The sequence below is a fragment of the Blastomyces gilchristii genome (genome assembly GCF_000003855.2).
Source record: "Blastomyces gilchristii SLH14081 genomic scaffold supercont1.28, whole genome shotgun sequence".
Taxonomy (NCBI): domain Eukaryota; kingdom Fungi; phylum Ascomycota; class Eurotiomycetes; order Onygenales; family Ajellomycetaceae; genus Blastomyces; species Blastomyces gilchristii.
In genome coordinates this window covers 245841-259549 of record NW_003101654.1, presented here as the reverse complement: position 1 = coordinate 259549, position 13709 = coordinate 245841, and positions in this window count along the sequence as shown.

Here is a 13709-nt window from a genome sequence, read left to right as displayed (position 1 = left end):
TATTTAGACAAGTAAAATAAAAAGCTGACAGAAATAAAAGAAGAGTATACATTATTCAAGATTTGAAATAAAACTCAAGTGGAAATCTTGTTTAATTAAATGTAAAAAGAAAATATTCTCATTTATAATACAGTTAAAACTAGAATATGACTATGTCAAATCTTATATGCAAAGATTTGATGATAGATTTGATTCAATAGAATGCTCATTCTGCAATGCAAATGAAAATTCTGAGTATATTGTAATACACTGTGTATTATACAATAGTCTCAGAGTCAGATTGAAAGAGAAGTATAATCTAAATCAATTAAATATGAGATTCTTATTCTCAACTGTGACAGAAATTAAATACTTAATAGACTTTCTATCAGAAACTCAAGCAGTTATAAGCAAAGGACTGAATTCAGAAATATCTGAATATAAAGAGGAGAAAATTGATCAGATATAGTCTGTTAAAACAGCTATATACTATCTTTTGAGAATTTGTTTCATTACAGTCTCTCTTTATTTTACTTTATTTTTTTCATTCTATTCTTTTCTATCTATCTATTTAATGTGTCTATCTTTAAGACTGTGTTCTCTTTTCTTTTGTTATGATATTGTCAAATGAATTCAAAGTATCAGAAGATGTTAAAACACTGCAATTTGTAAACAGTTTTTGTATTCTGGGCTGGAATTTTCTGATTTTATATATCTGAAATTGATGAATGTATGATAGTTATCTTTATAGATAGAGGAAAAACTCTGAGAACTTTTAATTCTCAGATAGATGTCATAGTCTCTGACTGCATACATCTATAATTGAAGAATAATAATAATAATAATAATAACTTTATAAATATCTGAGAACTTCACAGTTATGAAAACTGAGCTTCAGATATCAGAGAAATACTGAGATCTTACAGAGATGTTCAGTTCAGCTAAGATAGCTAAGATTCTATCTCATTATAAGAAGAATCTGATAATAAATTTAATAGAAAAGTTGAAATTCTTCTGAGAATTAATCTATAAGCTCTCTCATTATGAGACAGAGATCTTACAGACTTATATAAAGAAGAATTTAAAGAATGACTTTATTTGTTCTTCACAGATCCCTGTAGTAGTCTTCATAATATTTATAAAGAAGAAGAATAAAGATCTCAGATTGTATATACACTATTATAATCTAAACTTCAAGACTATAAAGAGTCACTATTTTCTGTCTCTGATTGAGAATGTAATTAATTATCTCATAGAAGCTATTATATTCATGTAACTGAATGTGATTAATATATATACACAGCTGTGAATACAGTCTGAGAATGAATAAAAGACTGTCTTTAGAACTGCACTGAGATTATTTGAATATCTAGTAATATCTTTTAATTTAACTAATGCTCTCACAGTATTTCAGTCTTTCATTAATAACATACTTCATGTATATCTAAATATCTTCATAATAATATATCTGAATGATGTGATATTGTACTCTATGAAGAAGAAAGAACACACTGAGCATGTACAAACTGTGTTAAAGACCTTAGATGAGACAGAACTGTATATTAAGTTTATAAAGTATAACTTCAGTACTTACTGAATTAATTTCTTAGAATATATAATCACTGTGAATGATATTCAGATAATATCTTCATAAATTGAGACTATTTTATCATAACTGAAGGTAACTAGTATTTATAAGATTCAGATCTTTCTAAGTTTTGTGAATTTCTATAGATGATTTATCTTAGTATTTATAAGAATCTTCTTGACTAGACTGACTGCTGAAATCATGAATTTCACATTTGATCTCATTTGATCTGATCTTATATTTTTCTCAGCATGAATCCCGCTAGGACCAATCATTAAAAAAACATGCAAAGTGACTATATATCAGATCTCAAAATGAGATCATCACTTAGAAAAATTAAGAAAGTGATCTCATTTAATCTCATTTAGTCTCATTCTTGATATATAGTTACTATTGTTAGACATTTTAAGGTTTTATTTAGACTATTTTTAATTTTTTAAAAAGTGATGCTTTTTGATAGCACTCAAATGAGATTTAAAGTCATTTAAAGCAATAAAAATAATTTAAATTGAGAAGTGAAAATCATGGTCTTATTTGAAAAATGTGACAAGAGTAGACAGTAAGTTTCACTGAGACAGTATGAGACTACTATCTAATGTTCAAACCATGTAATAAAATGAGTTGAATTGATAATGAGATCATCAAATATACTGGTTCTGATTTCAGACACGGTCACACGGTCAGTCTATTCTTGACTCTTACAGACATGCTGAAGAGTAAAGTAAGAAGAAGTTATTTCATAAATGAAGAATAAAAAGATTATTGAGAAGAAATAGCTGTAAGAACTTTCTTATCTCAGAAGCTTGTAAGACCTTTATAAGATTGAAAGAGATATTCACAGATATAATGATACTATTTCACTTTAATTTCTTACTCTTAATTAGATTGAAGACAGATATCTTCTTCTTTACAATTTCAGAAATAGTCTTATAACTACAGTTAAATAAGAACTAAGTTTCAGTATTTCTTTTCTCACAGAAGATACAACTCATAGTGATTAACTATAATATTCATAATCAGAAGCTTCTTATAATAGTGAAATTCTTCTATCACTGATATTACTACTTTAAGAGTCTTGTAAGAGTGATTACTGTTAAAACTGATCATAATAGCTTATAATAGTTTACTTCAATCAAGAAACTCTTACAGTGATAAATTCACTAAACTCAGAGACTGAGTGAGTTCTGATTTAAGATAGAGTATATTAACAGAACTAAGAACTCAGTAGACAGATTCTCTCACAGATCTGACTATGTTAAGAAGATGAGAATGACAGATACAGAGAGACTAGAGAAGATAGAAAAGTTTGATAAAATACTCAGACTGAGTGTTATAAAGAAATTGACTGAAGAGTCTCTTAATCTCTTATAAGAGAAGAGAGAGAAGAGAGAAAAGAAGCCTGTATAACTACTCTCTATAACACTGAGAGTTAACACTCTGAGAATCTGTATAAGAATTCTTGAAGAGAGTATCTATAATCTGAAGAATTTACAGACTTTGAGAAGCATTATAGAAGATCTGATGTAAGAAAAAACAGAGTATAAGTTTTTATAAGATCTTCTGTTCAGATTGTCAGAACTGTAACTGAAGAATGAATATACACAGTATATTCAGAAACTGCTCACAGCAGAGATCAATTCTGCAGAAATAAAGAATTGAAGAGACTTAAATAATCTCTTATAAAGTGAGAACTGAATTTATATATCTGTAAATAAGTTTCTATATATAGAACTTATTAAAAGATATTATAACTCTTCTCTAAAAGATCATTTGACAGATATTAAAATTTATAAGATGCTTATAAAAAAATACTTCTAATCAAAGATACAAGAACTTGTAAAGAAGATAGTGAATTCTTATACTATTTATCAGAATTCATGAATAGTGCAGTTCAGATTATATGAAGAACTTACTTCTCTATTTATCTTACAGAAATCTTGAGAATAGCTAGAAATGAACACTCTTATAGATCTCTCTGAAAGTAAGAATATATATAATATCTGTTTTAACAGTGTTCTGATGATAGTAGATCACTTCATTAAGATAGCACACTTTATATTTACTTATAAGAACTTAAAGTTAAAGAATTTAACTTATATCTTTATCTGTAATATAATTCAGTTATATGAAGTATCTGTAAACATTGTCTCAGATAGAGAATTAATTTTTACAGAAAAGTTTTAATCTGATCTAATGACTATACTGAAGATCTTATGAGATCTAAGCACAGCTTTTTATCAACACACAGATGATTAGATAGAATATTTGATAAGTATATTAAAATAGTATCTGTATTACTTTGTTAATTACAATCAGAATAACTGAGTGTATTAATTATCACTCACAGAGTTAATATATAACAACTTATAATATGTTAGTATAAATAAAACTCTTTTGAAGATACTCACTGAGACTTACTCACAGATAATTCTGATAAATCCGTATAAGTATATTATAGAGTGTAGTGATATATGTGAACAGACTGAGAGAATTCAGAATATTCAGAAGAAAGTCTATAAATTCTTGAGAAAGACTCAAGAGTATTAAAAGAAATACTATAACTTTAAGTATATTATAAAAAGTTTCAAAAAAGATGATAGAGTCTGACTGAGTCTGAAAAATATTATTATACAGAGATTTAGTAAGAAGCTGAATATCTTATAGACAGAGTCTTATAAGATTATAAAGAAAGTTAGTTTATAATTCTATAGATTGAAACTGTTATCTGAGTTATAGATATATAATATTTTTTATATCTCTTTGCTTTATAAATATAAGAAATTCATAGAAGAGAACTTTATATCTCATCACTCTATTTATAAAGTAATAGAGAGTGAAAGAGAATATCAGATCAAAGAAATTATTAACTTAGATAAGTGAGATTATAAGCTCTGATTTAAGATTCAGTGATAAGAATATTATAATAAGATAAATAAGTTCACTTAAGAATTATTCAGATCAATAAGATATATGTGAAAGCTGAGATATCACTTTTATACTGTGAATTCTGATAACTTAGAATGATATAGTCTTTACTAAGAATCTGATTATAATAAAGATATTAACACTGTTATTTATAAATTCTAGTCTATAAAGATAATAAGTTCTACTGAGATGAACAGTCTGTGATATATATAAAGATAAGAAGAAATTATATTATTATTAAAGCTAAAAATAGAGGAAAATAAAAACAGAATCATAAACACAATTTAGAGATTAATAAAGAAAAAATAAAGAAAAAACAAAGAAAATTCACACTTATATTCTTAACACTCATAACACTTAACTTCTCTATGACTATTAATTTCTCTTTACAAAGAAGCAGAGAGTATCATATCTGTGATACAGATAATTATTGTATTTAATATAAAGACTGTTAGAAATGCACAGACTTTAAGAAATCTGAATATCAGAGTATACATAGTTGTGACAAAGTCTTAAGAGCTGATTATCTGTATGTGTAATCAGATATCTCTTATAAAGCTGTGTTCACTTTCTTAGTTATACTGAAGTATTCAGCCTGAAAATAATTAAGATGTGAAGAGAGAGCTCATCTACTCAGATTAACTTCTGTTATGAATTTATAGTATTTACATTATCTTGATTAACTAAATTTTATAAGTATCTGAGATCTCATCTGTTATTGATAATGAGATTACAGAAATGTGTCACAGTGTGAGAATTATTAATAGAGAATCTAGACATACTTATATATATCTAGTCAGAGATTATATGAGTAGAGAGAGAGTAATTATAGACTTACAGAACTGTAGAAAGTAATAACAGCACTGAGAGCTTTATAGAAACTGTCAGCTACAGTTTGTAAAGAATTACTTATAGAAAGATTTATAGTAAAGAGTGAGACTACACTGCTGAGAGTCAGAAGTTAATCTGAAAGAGGCACAGAGTAAGGTACTGATCTGAAGATTAAGTGCAGTGACAGAGCTGAGAGAAGTGAAGATACTATTATAAATAATAATATTTCTATATTATCAGTTAGTAGAAAGTAATCAGAGAGGTTATAAGAATACTTATAAGAAGCTCAGCAGTGATCAGACATTATTTATAAAGATATTGAAATTGAAAAATTTTTTATTCTTAAGAAGTTCTTGAATTAATATATAAATATTATCAGAAATACTCTCTCTCTGTTATCTAAGTGAAAATACTTCACAGATGAATAGAAATACTCACAGTTTATAAGAATAAAAGCTGTTATAGAAAAAGAGAAAAGAAGATGAGATTCTGTGAATAGATCTAAGATATTTATACTACTCTAGAGAGATTTATTTATACTATAGATAATCTCACAGAATAGACAGATTACTCTAGTAAACAAAGAAAAATTATAAATTACAGATCTGAATCTTTTTAAATAACTATAAAGAGTGATTGCAGATCACAGACATCTTAATTCTATAATTTTACAGAGTTAATGAAACAATGAAAAATTTCTTATAACTTTTCAGTGTTAAAGAATAATGATTCATAAGAATAAGTGAAAGATTAACTTAGAAATACTTCTTTTTAATAAGAGTAATCTAACAGAAAGTGATTTATCTATGAGATGAATCTGTGTGACAGTCATACAAGAATCTTGTAGAAAAATGATTGAAAATTAACTGAAACTCTTCAGATTGAAAGATATGAAATAGATCTGTATAATAATTATATAAGAATCTTACAGAAATGATTGAGAGTCAAGTGAAACTTTTCTGTATAAAAAATATGAGATGAATCTGTATAATAGTCAGAGAAAGATCTGCAGACTATAAAAAATCTTATAGAATAAGAAACTGAGTAACAGACTCTTTTTTCTTTACAGTAATAAGGAATTTTTCCTCATCTGAGATTTTTTATAGATATAAAGAGTTTTTAGTGAGTATCACTACAGTGCTGAGTCTGATTCTATGAAATCACTCAGTGAAAGGCATTGTGAACAAAGTCTTAGAGAGAAAGAGATATGTAAGAAATCTCACTTCTTGCAGATTCTTTACTCCTATTTTATCTCTTATATAATTAATAGAGTTAGCAGCTCTTGGCTACACACAACTATGTAGACTGAAGTTCATGACTACTATTCACAACTCAGCTTGAATGCTATTATACATTTGATCTCTACATTTTATCTTTCTACTGTGAATACTTCTAGTAGTTAACAGTACATATCATGCCTAGCTGCAAACACCCGAATAATTGCCTGCGAGCACTTATTCTTCACTAGAACACAATGTGTATTTTGAGTCTCTGAAACAAGAGATTACAAAGTATTCATATCTTTGACAGTTTGAACACTGTGTTTGAGCTTTGAGATTCATTCGTGAGTCTTTGTATTCATGAACTCTTATTTTCAAACCTGTCACTCTTAATTCAGAGATTCTTGATTGTTCAAGTATCTTTATATATACTAGAACAGAGGCATTTCATCTTCTTTATCTGAACTGAATTGAATTTAGTCATACTGACTCTTTTCTCAGTTGAATAGAATTGTATTCTTCTAATTCATTTTTGAGAAGTAGCCTTTCTTTCTCACAGTCAAAGATTTCAACTAAAATATCATGAAGAATGAATTTGTTTCACTTTTCATCTCTCTCAGATAGACTTGTTGTATTCAGTAGAGATTCTATTGCTGATTTTCAGAGATTCTCATTCTGAATGAGGAATTCTGTACTGAATTCAGATATTGTAGTCAGAATGATGACATTTTCAAAGAAAGATGACTCAATTGAAGCTATAACTGATTTTTGAACTTCAATATCAATCTTTAACTGAGAAAAGAACTGCTTATTAATTTCATTTCTAATTCTGAAAATAAGATTTGAGTTCAGCTTGTTCCTCTGCAAGGTCTGCTGATGAGAGACTTTAAGAATAAGTCCTCTATTTCTAGAGATTTGAAAGTTTTTCTTTTTTTACATTTTTTTCTCTTCTTTTCTATGAATAGAAGTACGAGTAATATTCTTCTCAGTTTTCTCAGAATTTTGAGCAGGTTTTGAGATAGCAGGTTTAGAGACAGTAGATTCTACTGCTTGAGCATATGTTTTCTTCTGATTCAAAGAAGAAGAAGAAGAAGTAGAAGGTAGAAAGTCAGTGATTGTACTAGAAGTTTTCAATTTTCATTGAACTGTGTTTGAAATTCCAAGCTTGAACTTGATCACCTCTTGTAGATGTCTAGCTTGAGCATGAAGAATTAACAGAACTTCTTTATTCTCCTCACTCAGAAACTATTTTCCAAGAATTTTGCTTCATTTTTCAAGTTTCTACATTTCAAGAACTTGCTGTTTCTCTATTTCTTCTTTCTGGTGGAAATTGATCAGATATAGTCTGTTAGAACAGCTATATACTATCTTTTAATATTTTTATTTTGTTATAGTCTCTCTTTACTGTACTTTTTCTTTTCTTTTCTGTTCTTTGCTATCTACTTATTTAATGTGTCTCTTTTTAAGACTCTATTCTCTTTTCTTTTGTCATGATATTTCTAAATGATTTCAAAGTATCAGAAGGTGCTAAAATACTGCAATTTGTAAAGAGTTTTTATATTCTGAGCTGGAATTTTCTGATTTTATATATCTGAAATTGATAAATGTATAATAGTTGACTTTATAGATATTAGAAAAACCCTGAGAACTAAAAGTTTTCAGATAGATGTTATAGTCTCTGACTACATATATCTATAATTGAAGAATAATAATAATAATAAAAATAAAAATACTGCAATTTGTAAACGATTTTTATATTCTAAGCTGAATTTTTCTGATTTTGCATATCTGAAATTAACAAATGTATAATTGTTAGCTTTATTATTATTATTATTATTCTTCAATTATAGATGTTTGTAGTCAGAGACTATGACATCTTCCTGAGAACTTTTAGTTCTCAGGGTTTTTTCCATATCTGTGAAGTGAACTATTATACATTCACCAATTTCAGATATGCACAATCAGAAAATTCCAGCCCAGAATACAAAAACTGTTTACAAATTACAGTGTTTTAAAATCTTCTGATACTTTGAAATCATTTGACAATATCATGACAAAGGAAAAGAGAACGCAGTCTTAAAGATAGACACATTAAATAGATAGATAGAAAGGAATTCAAAGAAGAAGATAGAGTAAAGAGAGACTGTAACAAAACAAATTATTAAAAGATAGTATATAGCTGTTTTAACAGACTATATCTGATTGATTTTCTTCTCTTCATATTCAGATATTTCTGAATTTAGCTATTTTCTTATAGCTGCTTGAGTTTCTGATAGAAAGTCTATTAAGTATTTAATTTCTGTCTCAGTTGAGAATAAGAATCTCATATTTAATTGATTTAGATCATACTTCTCTTTCAATCTGATCCTGAGACTATTGTATAATGCACAGTATATTATAATATACTCAGAATTCTCATTTGCATTACAGAATAAGCATTCTATTGAATCACATCTATTATCAAATCTTTGTATATAAGATTTGAAATAGTCATATTCTAGTTTCAGCTGTATTATAGATGAGAATATTTTTCTTTTATATTTAATTGAACAAGATTTTCACTTAGAATTTGTTTCAAATCTTGAATAATGTATACTCTTCTTTTGTTTCTGCCAGCTTTCATTTCACTTATCTAAACAAGATTCTTTTATTTTTCTCTTTATAAAAGATCAGGATACAATTTTTTAAATAGATCAGCTCAATTCTGCACTCTTTTTTACAGCTGAATCAGCAAATTCATTGCCATGAATATTCATATGAGCAGGAACTCAGTGTAGATGAATTATCAGCTTTGATATTCTGCTCTTTTGAATTTTTAAAACAGAGTTTAATATCAGTTCAAGATTCAGTTGACTATTATGAATCTGACTATTTCTAAGTCTTTTTAAAGCATCTTGACTATCACAGAATATTTATATCTCTTTCAAACTATTTCCTCTTTTATAAGATTTTATTTCAATGAGTTTGAAAGCTTTCACTATTATAAATAGTTCAGCATCAAAGACTTCATATTCACAGTCTAAATTTCAGAAATCTGAGATAAAATTGATATTATCTTCAGTATAGGCAATGCCTGTGTCTAATCTATTCAAATTCTCATTTTTAGAGTTATCTGAATAAATCAGAATAGAGTCTTCTATATTGATTGTAGAAATTCTCTTCAAATGCTGTTCATATTCTTTCTCCTTAGATAGTTCACTTATTTGCAAGTCTATAAGAGATTCAAGCTTTTCTCTCCAGCAAGATATCTTCTCATGATCAACTTTTTCAATATTTAAAGAAGAAAATTGATTTTTAATCAGTGAGTATAGTCTGTACAGTTGAGAAGACATTTTCTTTGAAGAATTATTTTCATTTCAATCAAGAAATCTATTTCAATCCAGTTCATTTCCAGAGTTAGTTGATGGAAATGAAGAAGAGACTCTTTTTCTGATTATATGATTTAAGCTCATCTTTATAACTCTCAGAGCATAGTTCATGCAGGCCTTTTCAAATCTAATAGCAGAAGAAGGAATTGAAGCTTTGATTTCCATTGCTTTAATAGAAGATGATTTGAATGCTCTCAGAATTCTTCTCAAAGCTCTGTTTTGCAGACTTTGAAAATAATTGTTAGCTTTATAGATATTAGAAAAACTCTGAGACCTAAAAACTTTCAGATAAATGTTATAGTCGCCGACTGTATACATCTAAAATGAAAGAATAATAATAATAATATTAGCCTGTTGTAACGTGACGGAACTGATGTGATGACTAGTCAGCAGTGTCATATAGAAGTAGTTGTTTGAGAAGCTGTATGAGTGAGCTTGACTATCTTGCTTGAATAGCAAGCTCGTGAGCTACAGAGTTATTATGAGAATATCACAGATATGATACTTAGTAAACTGAGAAGATTGTATAAGAAATGCAGCAACTCTCATATATATTTCTGCAGAAGAAAAATGAATTGCTAACTTCTTTAATATAAAGTCAGTATCTAGCTATTCTATATAGATAATGAATGAATACCTCTCTTCTACTCTATGAGTGACAATAGCTGAAGTGATACCTCAGTGATATCTCACTAGACTGACCGTGTGACCGTGTCTGGGACCAGGACCAGAATTTTTGATAGTCTTATTATCAATTCGCCTGATTTCATTACACGGTTTTAACATTAGATAGTAGTCTTATACTGTTTCAGTGAGCCTTACTGTCTACTCTTGTCACATTTTTCAAATGAGACTAGACTGACCGTGTGACCGTGTCTGGGACCAGGACCAGATTTTTTGATAGTCTCATTACCAATTTGACTGATCTTATTACACAGTTTTAACATTAGATAGTAGTTTCATACTGTCTCAGTGAGACTTACTGTCTACTCTTATCATATTTTTCAAATGAAATCATGATTTCTACTTCTCAATTTAAATTATTTTTATTACTTTGAATGACTTTAAATCTTATTTGAGTGTTATCAAAAAGCATTACTTTTTAAAAAATTGAAAATAGTCTAAAAAAAACCTTAAAATGTCTAAAAATAGTAACTTTATATCAAGAATAAGACTAAATGAGATTAAATAAGATCACTTTCTCATTTATTTCAAGTCATGATTTCATTTTAAGATCTCATATATAGTCACTTTGCATGTTTTTTTAATGACTAGTCTCAGCAGGATTCATGCTAAGAAATGTATGAGATCAGACCAAATGAGACCAAACATGAAATTCATGATCCCGGCGGTCAGTCTAAATGAGACCATGATTTTCACTTCTCAATTTAAATTATTTTTATTGCTTTAAATGACTTTAAATCTCATTTGAGCATTATCAAAAAGTGTTACTTTTTAAAAAATTAAAAATAGTCTAAAAAAAACATTAAAATGTCTAAAAATAGTCACTTTATGCTAAGAATGGGACTAAATGAGATTAAATGAGATCACTTTCTCATTTTTTTCAAGCCATGGTTTCATTTTGAGATTTAATATATAGTCACTTTGCATGTTTTCTTAATGACTAGTCCCAGCGGGATTCACATCAAGAAATGTATAGAATTAGATTAAATGAGATTAAATATGAAATTCATGATCTCAGCGGCTAGTCTATATCTCACTATTATAAAAGAGTAATTTGCTGATCTAATATAGAAACAGAATTCTCATATTCATTAATCAGATCTTTCTATATTATATCTGAATAATATTATAGAGTGATTGAAAACTGATTTAAACAGTCTGCAGAATAAATGAAATCATCTGTATAAAAGTAATAAGCTATATAAAACTGTAACAGAGTCTTGATACAGCTGAGAGTATGATAATACTGTTCTCTTTAAGAGTATAGTTCTGATATTCTCAGAATTACTTAATTAGAAATTATCTTTGTTATATAGTAACAGTTATTAACTGATTTTAGCAGCATATATACTATATATGATACAAAGAAATAGATGAGTTTCTCTACTGAGTGTATAGATCTTCTTTTCTCATCTCTATTCAAATTAAACATGTGATAAGTGAATTTCTTATATATCAATTTAAAAGGTGAAAAATATAGTTAATAAGTGTCTTACAGATCTTCTATTATATTCTGTTCTGAATATAAAATTCTCTGTAAAAGTGATGTATTTTAGAGACAAAGCTAATAGTAGTGATAGAATTTTGTGAAGAGATTCTTCTCTCTCTATGACATATTTTTCTCTCTCTCTCTCATTTATAATAGTGAGTGCATGAGAGTATCATTCTTGAAAGATAATAAGAGACTTATTCTGACACTTTCTACTGATTAAATGTCTTCATGATGCAGCTGCGGTCTCTGTGAGTGTTAAGAAAGTCAGGTTAAAGGCAGAGATGACAGTGTTAACAGATCATGAGAGTATTACTGTTATTATCACATCTTCTTCTTCTTCTGCATCTCTTACAGCTGTGATGATAGAAGCTGTGCCTTGTAGTAAGATATTATCTCTTCTGCTAGTCAGCTTATCTGTGTTCAGCTCTTTCTCTGCTTTTCTCATCACTGTTATATCACTGTTTCTTCTCTCAATTAACACAGTGATATATGACTCTGTGTGATTATTCAGAGAGAATCTCAGAGAGAGCTTAATTTCAGAAACAGTGACTTAGAGAAGTTCAATCTGTAGTTTCTCTTTCATAATATATCTGAGCTGTGCTCAGAATACTGCTGAGTTGAATCTGCAGAATTCTACAGTTTCTTTGTCTTCTCTCTGTGAGAAGGCTCTGATATAGTCTCTGACTAATATTATTACATGCTTACACTATGATAAGCAGCTGAATAAAGAGAGAATTTTATACACTTATCTCTTCTTTCACTCTTATTATTTTCATTATATCTGTAATAATGACTTCTATCTCTCTGTAAGTATTAACTACTTTCTAAGAAGATATTGTGTCAGTTCTGATAACAAGTTCAGATGCTTAAGCAGTACAGAGTAAGAATCTCAGAGCTTGAAGTATTAACAGATTCTATTAAGACAGAGAATATTGTTCTTACTTATCTATAAAAGAAGATAAAAGTGTGAGTCTCTGAGATGAAAACACATCTCAGAATGACTGATCTTAAGAAGAGATCAGTCAGTACTGCTATTGAAAGTGTTATAAAGATAAATCACTGATTAAAGAGAATCTCACTTCAGTTGAAGCAGATAACTGAGATACTTTGTAAATTAATAAGTTAATAGTTTATTATGTATCTTTTATACTCTTCTGCAGTACTGTGGCACTAACTTCACAGTAGATAAGAATATCAATGCTGAAGACTTGAACAGAGAAGAATGAGTTTAATACGAATGTAATTATCAGTGAGTAGATCTTAATCTCTCTTTTTACCTTTTCTGTGAGCTGTAGCTCTATTAGAATAGCAGTAGTCTGCAGATTAATAATATTAATCTTATTAATTTTAAATATCTCTTTCTCTTAACTGCTTCAGAAATTTTATACTTGTATAGTCTTATTAAACTTGTAAAAAACTCTGTGAGAGAAAACAGAAGAAGAGTACTACAGAGTTCACAAGATATTAGCTCATTATTATAAGATCTTCTCTAAAACACTCTTTGAGAAAAATAAGAAGTCTTAAGTAGTATTTATTACTCAATATCTCTGATATATAATAAGGTAATCTCTACTAACTATCTTATAGTGTACAATCTCTTTTTCAGCATTTTTCAAATGCTT